The sequence below is a fragment of the Nelumbo nucifera genome, chromosome 4 (assembly GCF_055504915.1).
Source record: "Nelumbo nucifera cultivar China Antique chromosome 4, China Antique-T2T, whole genome shotgun sequence".
Classification (NCBI taxonomy): Eukaryota; Viridiplantae; Streptophyta; class Magnoliopsida; order Proteales; family Nelumbonaceae; genus Nelumbo; species Nelumbo nucifera.
This window is the reverse complement of record NC_142652.1, coordinates 56,461,463-56,473,763: the sequence shown is the minus strand read 5'-3', so window position 1 is coordinate 56,473,763 and position 12,301 is coordinate 56,461,463.

Sequence of the window (12,301 nt, the reverse complement as noted above, 5' to 3'; positions counted from 1 at the left end):
AAAGGCCACCCCCCATTGATAGCAAGAGTGAAGTGTCTCCTCTTCTAGGTCGGGATACTCGTGAAGGAGTTTATATCTAGGCCGGTATGATATATAATAACTAAATTTGTTCACGGCCTTAGGACCAGTTGGATTCTGTTTTGTGGAGCATAGTGAGTTGAAGGCACCCAAGTCTATAGGAAGGTCGAAGTTATGAAAAAAAGAGATGGTACGGACCTGGGTGTGAACCAAGTTCAGGTGAAGAAGATAGATGGTGACGTCAAAATTTTTCAAAACTTCAATGTGGAGGGGTGAAGTGGAAAGCAAAGCCCAGCATTTAGGTACTCTACGAAGATCTCCTCATGCTTGTGGTCCCAGGGAAATCCCTCCAAGGGAAGGTAGTAGCCATAATGGTCAGGGAATTTGTACCGAGCAGCTAGAGCACTGATCTGCTCGGCAGACATCGTGGAAGGACCGAAGTGGTCTAGTTCTCTAAGTTGACATGCACAGCATGAAGATGAAACCTTCTTATGAGCAGCTCTTTGATCCAAAACCAAAGTGCCCACCTTGGCCGGACTAGACTCCAAATCTTGAGCCAAGGTGCCCTCCTCAGCCCAATTAGACCCCACACTCTCTTCCCCAATCAAGCTACTACTACTAGGCATGACGAGAACAAAGGCAAGGGAAAAACTAAAGAGAAGGGAAGACGACTTACCTAAAAGGAAGAAGATCAACCTCAAGAACGGATGACCGACTTGGAGACACCGAAGTTAGCGTGCAACCTCCAGAACGCGAGAGCTCAAAACAGGACAAAGGAAATGGGACCCCAAGACCCCTATTTATAGCTGGTATCACCGATGATGGACAACTCAGATCGATCAGATCCAATGTCTCCTAGGAGGGGTAATTGCACGGCCCTCGAAGTCGAATTCGGTTGAGTGCATATTTGAAGTCTGTGGACTTTTATGCCCGCATGATGTTCGTGCATTCCTGAGACGCGATCTAACCCAAAGGTCAAGCCAATTGGGTCGGTCAAGTTTGACCCATTGACTGGACCTCGGCCAATTTAGAGACCGGGCCAAATTCACCCAGGCTCGTCATGAATTCCCGCATCGAGTTGACCACTTCTGGCACGGGAGTGGGGGCAATTGATGAGGGGTAATTTGGTCTGACCTGTCAACACGCGGACACGTGGATCGACCTAAAGACATGGATGACAACTCAACATTTCTTACCACCTCAATAGGCCAGGTTAGCTCGGGTACCTCGGGTACCTCGGGCACCTCGGCTAAGATCGAGGTCCGAGCAGCTTGTGATGGCCCGACCTGTCGAGGTGACATGTAACCAACTTCTAAAAGCTAGCTAGCTGTCTCCGACCTCTTCGGAATCACGTTGCACGTCCGCAAGCCTTATCCTTATCCCGTCTGGATCGGACGGACTCGATAAGCCTTATCAGCTCACACGAAGTCCACCTCCAAGTGTGGAACAGATTCCTAGTTGCACGGGTCAGGGATCTCGGAGGTGTTTCATAAGACCTACGGTAGCTCACTTATATAAGGGCATCAATCCCAACGCTATAAGGTACGCGCAATTATTGCTCACTAGCCCTCTAACTTACAAACCTTCAGCTCACATACAAATACTAATTTAAGCATCGGAACACCCATACTGGGTAAGCCATCCCGAGTCCTTTGAGTTTGCTTTTTTGTAGTTTGACCAGCTAACTAAGTGGACCGACGTCTGAGCTGCCCTCCAAGTAGGAGCAACCAGATCATGCCCCTTCACTTATTATGTAGTATACTTATTTTTGTTTAATTTAATGAATATATATTGAATTTCTTATTTTTCATAAATATATAACATTGAATAAGTGCCCCAATCTTTTGCATTTTTGTGTCTTTTGTATTTTCTAATTTTTAAATTATTATTTATCTATAGCATCTATGTTGATTTTAGATTTGTATTCCATTTCCATCATTAATAAAAATATTTCTTATTTATCATACTTACATATATATATTAAAGAAAGGTCTTCAGTCTATAGCCCCCCACCATTCAAACACTTGGCCTTCTCAAATTTCTGAAAAAGCTAGATATGTGGCAAGTTTCTAAGAAGTGGTTGTTCAAGGCCACAAAACCCACAACCATGCATACACGTGGCCTACTCACTTCTCTGGAGAAAGCAGAATCATGGCAAGCTTATGAGAAGTTGCTGCTCAAAATTTCAAAGATGTATAGCATTGTAAGTCTTTTATACAAAGATGTGAGAAGTGGGAAGCTCCCATTCCCAATCTTTTCCTTAAAAATGTAAAACATGCAACCTTCATCTAACCGAACTATCAACCTTTCATCTCTCCATGTTCATGCAACCTACAACATGCAATAGAGTAAGAGAACGTCTGACTTCAAACTCCATTCAATCTTCATGTTGCAATCAAGGTGTCCGATTCATGAAACTGCAATTTCAAAGATTTATGCACATTCAATCGGTTCAGCAAACTCTCAAGGTGTCCGGTTTGTGAAACAGTAACTTCAAGGTGTTCGGTTCAGCAAACTTTCAATCGGTTAGTGTACTATCATGCTCTATATTTATTAGTGTTTTAGTAGTTATCTAATGTTCAATCGGGTAGCTCTGTTCAACAGTTTGGAGTTAGTAATATCAGTAAAATCAAGTTTATAGTAGTTTATTGCTCTGTTTCAAGTTTAATATTGTTTAGAATACATCGTTGACCACCGGTCTACTGCATTCTCCGCCGGCTGATTCTCTATTTTTTATTAGTGTTTTAGTAGTTATTTAATGTTCAATCCGTTAGCTCTGTTCAATTTTTGTTCAACAGTTTGAGTTAGTAAAATCAAGTTTATAGTAGTCCATTGCTATTTCAAGTTTAGTATTGTTTAGAATACATCGCCGACCACCGGAAAACTACATTCTCCGCCTGCTGTAATAGAACCCAGTATGTTTTCATGTTTTTTTTATCTTGACTTTTTCTTCTTCCATTGTTATTTCGCATATTTAAGATATATTTTTATTGAGATGGGTGATTATCCTTGGCCTGCCGACGGCCGCTATATCTTTGAAATTGTTGACCTATCGAGCGAATGGCAGGTTTTGTTGGGTTAAGAACATGATATTATAATGTGGGTCGTCGGGTCGGGTTAGTCCAGAATCCGAATTTGTTCACCACTTATAATCGGTTCGATCTGGTTTAAATGTTTTATATATTTAACCCGATCCATTTTGCATCAACCCCAGTTTAATGCATTTAAACCCAAACCTGATATAATTAATATCTAAGCTAATAATAATTATTTAATATTCATAATAATTAATGACAATTAATTGATAATTATATCACTCATGTTAATTATTAATAATTAATAATATACTATTAATTTACTGATTATACTGATTTTATAATCAGTAATAGTGACATTAAAATTTTTTATGTCAGTAGTATTAATTACTTATATCAGTAATTTTAATATTACAAATAACATATAAATATTATTATTACCAATGCTGATATTAAAATCAGTAATATTAATATTATAATTATAATATAATACTACTAAACATTAACTGCTTTTGGTAATTTAATTTACGGAAAGTTAATAATTAATCATATATAATCAAAATTACTGAATTTAACAATACTGATTTGAAAATATAAATTTCACATTATTGAGTTTATAATCATTAGCATTAATATTGAATTTGTAAATAGGAAAATGTAATTACTATAAATTATTTGTTGAAAATTTAATTAATAAAAATTTAATTATTGTTATCAGTAAATGATTATTAATACATTATTAGCGTTATTGATTTTACAATCATTAATATTAAGATTACAATTTGTATATATGAAAATTTTAATTAGTATAAATAACTTGTTGAAATTAATGATTTTGGTAAATAATTATTGAAAAATATTTTTTGAAATAAGTATTTCATGAAATTTTAATAATTAATTAAAATATTAATAAATATAAATTTAACATTGCTGATTTTAACATTACTGAATTTAAAATATAAATTTAACATTACTGATTTTGCATTCATTAATATTAACATTAAAACTTGTAAATAGGAAAATTTCATTAAAAAATTTAATTTCTGAGAATGTATATAAGTATTTTTAATATTAGTGATATCAATATCAGTAATTTTAATATTATACTTATAAAATAATATTACTGACAATTACTAAAAATTAATAAAAAATAATGCTTTTGGAAATTTCATTTAGTCAACGTTAATATTTAATAATATATTATTAGCATTATTAATTTTATAATATTTCATTACTAAAAATTATTTTCTTTAAATTTAATTATTATTATCAGTTAATAATTAAAATTAATGATTTTATCATAATTAATACTAATGTTAAAATTACTCATATCAGTAAATTTAATATTATTGATATCAAAATCATAAATTTTAATATTACATTTAAATGTTTAAATGTTTTATATATTTAAGTTGATTCATTTTACATCAACCTCGATTTAATGCATTTAAACCCAAACCAGATTTAATTAATTACCGATAATTAATATCGAATTTAATAATAATTATTTAATATTCATATTGATTAATGATAATTAATTAATATGAGTATTAAATATTTATATATCAATGAAATATTCTAATTGGAATAACTTTAATATTAATTAATTAATGTAATTATTGTTTAAAGAACAAATAATAATTAATTAACTCATTTTAAGTATGAAATATTAAAATAATATTTAAATTTAATGTTTCATTCAGCTTATTCCAAAAAGAATCTCGATGATATACGAATAGAAATTATTATACTATAGGAAAAAATATAATAGTTACCTTAATTGTTCAACTTATTTGATCTAACATAGAAATTAAGAAGAAGGTTTATTTTTGATCCAACGTGGAAATTATTATACTCAAAAATTAAGAAGATTTATTTTGACCCAACATAGAAATAGAAGAGAATTGTTGGATGATTGAGCTACTTCCAGTCGTAGACTATGTGCTTCTAATCATAACATTAGTGATATATTGCTTCACTGTTCACATTGAATATCAATACTTTTTATATATTTCTTATACGACTGAAACTAATAAAGTATTTTTTCAATAAATTTACAAGAATAGGCTTGGTGTAGGATGGGGGTAAGGCTCGGTTGAGAGGTGGTCTCTTTGAAAGACAAACAAGAAGCCTCCGAAAGGAGTGAAGGTCTTTTGGTAAAGGGGTGAAGAGGTGAGAGAGTCATGGGAACTTGAGAGTATCAGTAACAAATGCTTGGGGTCCAATGATGTCTAATATGAGAAGGACCCTCCATTTATGGAGAAGGTCCCAAGATCCTAAAAGGTAAGAGATGAGGATATTTGCTCCGTATCGGGGAAGGGAATGTATGGGTTGTTGGCAATCATTGGATGCGCTACTAGGGTATCGCCACGTGTCCCATGAAGATATTCTCAAGGATCGGCTTTCCTTATCCTCAACATCCTTCATTACTCACGTGTACTACTACCCTTTTGCGTGCCATGACTAATCCTACATGGTGACGATGATGTCATCATCCGAAGGCCAGTATTTTGTCAATAAATCATTGTGGTTCATAAAGTGCTTTGCTACTGTGGGCCAGCGTGTGTCTAGGCACACGCGGGCCTCGCTATGGACTCGGCCTACTGTCCTCCCTGACTCACTACCTGGAACGGGTTTGCAGGCAGTGAGTTCATCGCACATCATAGTGGGAGTGGATTTACTACGCACTCAAGAGTGCTTGGGTCTTTTGGATGAGTCTTTCTGAGGTTTGTTTAGGGTTGGGCGTTGATTGGATTTGGTAGGTGATAACTCTACATTTTGATGCCTTAAGGGCATCAATTCATGGGTATTTTTTGCCTTAGAATAGTCAAGATTTGCACTTTTCCCAATTAAATGCAATGTTGTGGCCTTTGAGGGTCTCTGTGCAAATTCTGGGGAAAACTGAGAACTTTTCATGGCTGAAATGCATATTTTGGGAAGTTGGTATGAAATCCAATTGAGAGATTGGTGTTTTTGTGAAAAACTGAAAACAGGAGGGCGCCTCCTAGCTGCTAAACCCAGTTTGGTGTCTCTCTTATTGTATTAGCATTCTCCCCACGCCTTAGCAACCCCTAGGGCGCCTTTTAACCCATTCTTTTCACACTTAACAAACCCTATCCGCCCCTAACTGCTAAATCCTCACCTTCCATCCCTTCTAATCTCCACCATCCATTCTAGGGCACTCTCTTTTTAGCATTCTAACCCTAGGAGCCACCTAACTTCTAATTTTCACCATTCATCCTTTAGCCATTAAATCTCAGCCTTTCATAATATTGGGTGCCTTCTCCTTTTCTTCCTAGCCTTAGGATCACCCTAGAACCATCCTAACCCTTCATTCTAAACCCTAGGGCATCCATATTTTTGCAAAAACCTAACTACCGCCCCTCTCTTTCTCTCTAATTCTAGTTATATCCACCCTTCTCTATAAAAAGGACCCCAGGGGCCCTAGAGAAGGGGTTGGTCAATTTACCCAGTTAACAAGGCTTAAGTTTCTTGAGGAGCTCAAGGGTTGTAGAAGGGGAGGATGCCCAGATCTTGTCAGTAGGGGTTCCTGCAAGCTGTTCAACCATTTTGCAACTACCACCACTGGATTTGATCAACCATTCTTTTCTTTTCTTTATTTTCTTTTCTGTTATTTTTATTTCTGCAATCTTTTAGATTTAATTCTTGTTTGTTTCTCTATTTTGCATATCTAAATTCATTCGGTTCAAGGCTAAGGTGTCTCAAGGGGTTCGAGGGTTGTAGAAAGGATAGATGCCCGGTTCTTGTCAAGAGGGGTTTCTACAAGTCGTCTGGCCGATTTGCAGCTACCGCCACCAGATCTAGATTCTGGATCATTTTTTTTATTTCTTTTATTTCCTTTGTTCATTCTCATACTTTATTAAATTCTGACTTTTATTTATTGCCTTGTTTAAATTTGAAACTTTTAATTTCAGCAATAATAGATTTTATTTTCGTATTTTCTGTCATTCCTGATTGCATTATCTTGTCCGGATTTAAGTATATATTAATTTTTCAATTGCTTCCCTGTGGATACGACCCGTTCTCACCCATTTACTACGTTAGTAGTTGCTTGAGAAATGGTAAAAATTATAAATGTTTAAACTGGTATTCCGGAGTGTTTAATGACGCGCTTCCGGACACACCAAGTTTTTGGCGCCGTTGTCGGGGAAGCACGGAGAAAATTTTTTATTTGCTTTATCCGGATCTGTTTCATTATTTTTTCTTTTTCGTTTTATTACTTGATCCATTATCTCAGTTTAATTCTTGTTTCTCTTTGATTCTATAGGACGGAATAGCGAAAAGTAGGTACCGAAGCATTGCGGGACGGAAGAGAAGAGAAGAAAAATTGGATTCCGTTTCAGGTGCAATCGTTCCATTTTACTTTTGATTTTTTTTATTTTTATTTTCAAACTTTTTTTTAGTTGAATAGTAATTTTTGAATCTTTAATTATTTTTTTTCCTAGATTTGATTTATTTTTTTAGTGTTATTATTTTTTCTCTTCAGTTTTGTTTCTAGATCTATTTTTCTTTCTTTATTTTAATTTCTTGTTTGAATTTCTATCTTATTAGGTTAGTGTTTTTCTTTTATTTCAAAAAAATCGTTTATTTTATTTTATTTTATTTTATTTATTGCTGCATAATTTTCTTTTGTTTATTTTATTTTCAGATTAATTTTTAGAATAGCAATTTTCTTGTTAGAATTTATTTTGGAAATTGTTAATCCTTTTAGCATAATTAATTCTTTTATTTTCTATTTGTTATAATTATTTGTTGCCTTATTTATGTATTTCTTTTTAGTTATTTAATTGAATAATTAATCATTAAATAGGAAATTGTTTAAATTTTTGAATTTGAGTTTAAATTTTGAATTTCAATTTTAATTTTAATTTTAATTCAAATCTTAATTTGAATTTCAAATTTCGAAACTTAAATTTCAAATTTCAAATTTCAAAAAAATATAAAAAAATAATTAATATTTTAAAAGTATTGCATTTGCATTCCAACATCTAGGATTTGATATGTTTTAGAGCATTCATCATATAGGATTATTTAATCGCTGAAATTATTTTGTTAGTTGTAAATGTGCTAGGTTTTCTTTTTATTTTAATTGCTTCTTGTGCTTAGTTTATTTTATCTTTTATGTTATATTGCTGAATTGCATTTTAGAAATAATTGTTCATGCATTGTAATTAGTTGCATTCATTTTGTTTATTGTGTTTCTTTTTCGTTAATCCATTTAAGAGCATCCAACTTAAATAAGATAAGTTGGGGATTTCATCACCCTTACTTCACCCAAAAATCACCACCCTTCACGTGCGGTTTACCTTAAACCCTAATTTAAAATTTGGATATCAAGATCCTTTAGGGAAGCCTCACACTTGGTTCAAAGGTGTGCTAAATTTTAGGAAAGCTTGTAATTACTTTCCATAACCGGTGGTTGGTGTCTAAGGAAAGAGGTTAAATGGCTACGCCAAGGGTTTTGTGGTTACTTAATTAGGTCCTTGCGAGAGCTAGGGGAGCCTCCCACATCCCCACCTCTTACCTGGCTAACCAAAGGAAATGGTGTAATTCCAAGTGAACCTAAGACGATTCACATTGGTTGAACCACTAGTTTAGGAAACCCTAAGTCAGCCCCTAGGTCGTGTGGTTGATTAGCTTGCATTTTTTAAATTTAAAAATTCAACTTTGAATTTAAATTTCAAAATCTGAAGTTGAATTTAAATTTCAAAATCTAAATTTAAATTTAAATTTCAAATTAAAAAAAAAGCAAAAAAATAAAAGAAATAAAAAAAATCAATTTTGAATTTAAATTTCAGGAATTTAAATTTCAAAATTTTAATTTTAATTTAAATTTCAAACTTCAAATAAAAAAATTAAAAAAAAAAGAAGAAGAAAAAAATAAAAAAAATCAAATTTGTTTAAATTGTAGAATTTAAATTTGAAATTAAAATTCAAAATTTCAATTTCAATTTTCAAAAAAAGGGGGGGTTAAAATAAAATGAATTCAACGGCCGGAGTTTGTGGAATGAGAAACTACTTCCAACCTGAGCCACAAATAGATTGGAACCATGTGTCTGGACAACTGGATAAGATTAATGGGATGACCCACAGAATTGACCAAGTCCTTGCATATCGTCAATAAAGTGGCCCATACCCAACCTTGTTTGCCTATCCATCATGTTCCATCTATGCAAACCCGGGCATCATGTTAGCCAGTGCCCTGCGGCAGGCCCATGTTAACCAGTCAGTCCAAACCAAGTACATGCGGCCAATAGATTTTTCCAACCCAATGCTAACCCACTCTTTAGTCCATATAACCTTGGATGGAAAAATCAGCCCAACTTCACTTACAGGGCCCAAGCCCAAGAAACCCCCTACTAGATGTGCACTCTCAATGGTCTGAAGGCCAGACCCACTAGGAGTACAATGATTACCTTGGGACTCAACCAGCTCAACCATGTCAAACCTACACATAGTCCCAGCAGTACCATTCATCTAACTCCATGGTCTAGCAATTTCAGAGGCCACAAGGGCAGACCCAATTCCAACATATGTATCTAAGGAACCAACCGACCCAACTGTATCAGGCTTACCCTCAACCTCCGTAGACACGTACAGTAGATGACCAATTCATGTAGCTTCAGTAGCTGATCCTAAATCAGCAGCAGTCCATCGATAGATTAGAGAGCCAAATAGGACGGCTAGACGAAGCCAAGGCGAGGAAAGAAGTAGGGAAAATACCGAGCCAACAGGTTGCGACTCCTAGAATTCATCCACTGGGTTTTCCTCCACAACAAATTCAACCACCTCCTAAGAACCCTCAGCCTACAAATGCCAAAGCTATTACAATCTTAAGGAGTGGGAGGATGTTAGAGGACTTGTGTGAGAAAAAAAAAGTTAATGAAGAAGAAAAGGAGCAGGAAGACCCTAAGTTGGGGGGAGAAGAAGAAGGAAAGGAAACTTTAGAAGAAGAACCTTTAGTGAACCAACCCGTAGTTCCCTTTCCAACTGCACTCACAGTCGGGCCGGTGTGAAAGAAGAAAGAGACTCGCAACGAGGAGAGCAAGGAAGTCCATATTAACTTTCCTCTCCTCGACGCGATCCAATATGTCCCGGCCTATGCCAAGTTTTTAAAAGAGTTGTGTACTCAAATGATGGAGCCACGATTGGCCCCACAAAGAATAATGCTCTTAGCAGATGTTAGTATAGCTCTCCTAAACCACTTTCCCCGAAAAATGAAAGACCTTAGTGCTCCTCTCATAAGCTGTGTCATCTTTGGAATCACTTTTGATCAAGCCTTATTGGATCTAGGGGTCAGTATAAATATGCTTCCGTCCATTCATGACAAGTTCAGGATTGGCGAATTAGAACCTACCCCGGTAATTCTGCAACTCGCTGATTGGTCAGTCAAGTCTCCTCGAAGTGTTATTGAGGACGTCATTGTTAGGGTATATGGTTGTCACTTCCCAATGGATTTTGTCGTCCCAGACATGACCCAACTGAGGATTTGAACCACAACCCGATAATCTTAAGATGTCCGTTTCTAGCAACGACCAATGCAAACACTAACTGTAAATCGGGAGAAATGGATATTTCATTTGGGGAGCAGAAAGTCCGGTTAAACATTTTTAGTGCCTCTAAGTATCCAAACCTAGGGAAAGATGAGTGCAATGCAAATATAGTGGATGATCTTTTAGATGCCCTACCTACCCCTTGGTTAGCCCAATCTGAACCATGTCTATCAGAAGATGAAAGTGAGTCGGAGAGTTTAGATGAAGGAAGTGTGTTAATCTGTCCAGCTGAAGACATTAAACTTAGCGCTGGTTGGGAGGCAACCCAGCATAATTTTTAGTGTTTTTCCTTTTAGGATTTGTTTTTCTTTTCTTGATTTGAGACTAGGTGGCAGACCTTGAACCCCTCAGGAAAACCCTATTCATTGCTCCCTTTGGCCCATATCCTTTTTGCATGATTCTAGTCATGCCATTAGGGACAATGGCATTTAAGTTGGGGGTGAGGAAAGAGAAAAAAATTGAAAATTTGCATAAAAAATTTTGAAAAGCTAAGCCTTTAAATGTGTAGAATTAAAATTTTACTGGGAAATTTTTAAATTTTTCCATTAAAAGAGATTTCCAAATAGAAAAAGTTGAGGAAACTGATAAAAGAATATTGAATTTTGTAGAAATTGGTTGCAAGTGATAGGAGTGAAAATTGGCCTTATTTGAATATTGTCGAAACTGTTTAGAAATTGGAAAATACTCTCAAGTTTGCCCCTAGCAAGATAAGAAGAGAAAGATTGAGAAATTAGACAAAAATTCTTCAAATTGCTAGAGACATTGGACTACCCTGAATAGTGCTTGCAAAGAAAAGGAAAGAAAAAAGAAAAAATAAATAAAAGGTCAATGGACACCCTAGACTTAGTAACCGGGTCTCTACACCTAAATCAAGTGTTGAGATTCGTGTCAAACAGAAAAGAGAATGCCAAAGACAGTCACCTAACAGTTAGTAACCGAGTCTTTTCACCTAAGTCAAGTGTCGAGATTCGTGTCAAACGGTGGAAGGTAACAAAAAAAATAAGTATGCATATCAAGTTCATGGGTAGAAATCCACTATAAAATCTCAATCTCAGCTTATCAAGACAGTCTGCAAATGGAAGGGTATATAAGATTTTTAAGCCAAGTTTTTGTAATATTCAAAATAGGATAGTTTTACCCCTTAAGCCCAATACCAATTTATACAAAGTTTAAGAATGCTGGAATTAGGATGCTTGACTAATTCTGTCAGGGAGGATCTTGAGATGGGAAAGATTTCTATGCTCAGTGTAATTTTAAGGCAGCATTGCTAAGGGACTAACAATGTTTAAGTTGAAGGGTGTGATAACTCTGCATTTTGATGCCTTAAGGGCATCAATTCAGGGGTATTTCTGGCCATACAATAGTCAAGATGTGCCATTTTCCCAATTAAATGCAATGTTGTGGCCTCTGAGGGTCTCAATGCAAATTATGGGGAAAACTGGGAAGTTTTCATGGCTGAACTACAGATTTTGGGAAGCTGGTGTGAAGTCCAACTAAGAGATGGGGTGTTTATGTGAAAAACTGAAAGCAAGAGGGCGCCTCCTAGCTGCTAAACCCAATTTCGTACCCCTCCTACTATATTAGCATGCTCCACACACCTTCACAAACCCTAGGGCGCCTTTTAACCCATTCTTTTCACTCTTAACAAATCCTAACCGCCCCTAACTGCTAAAT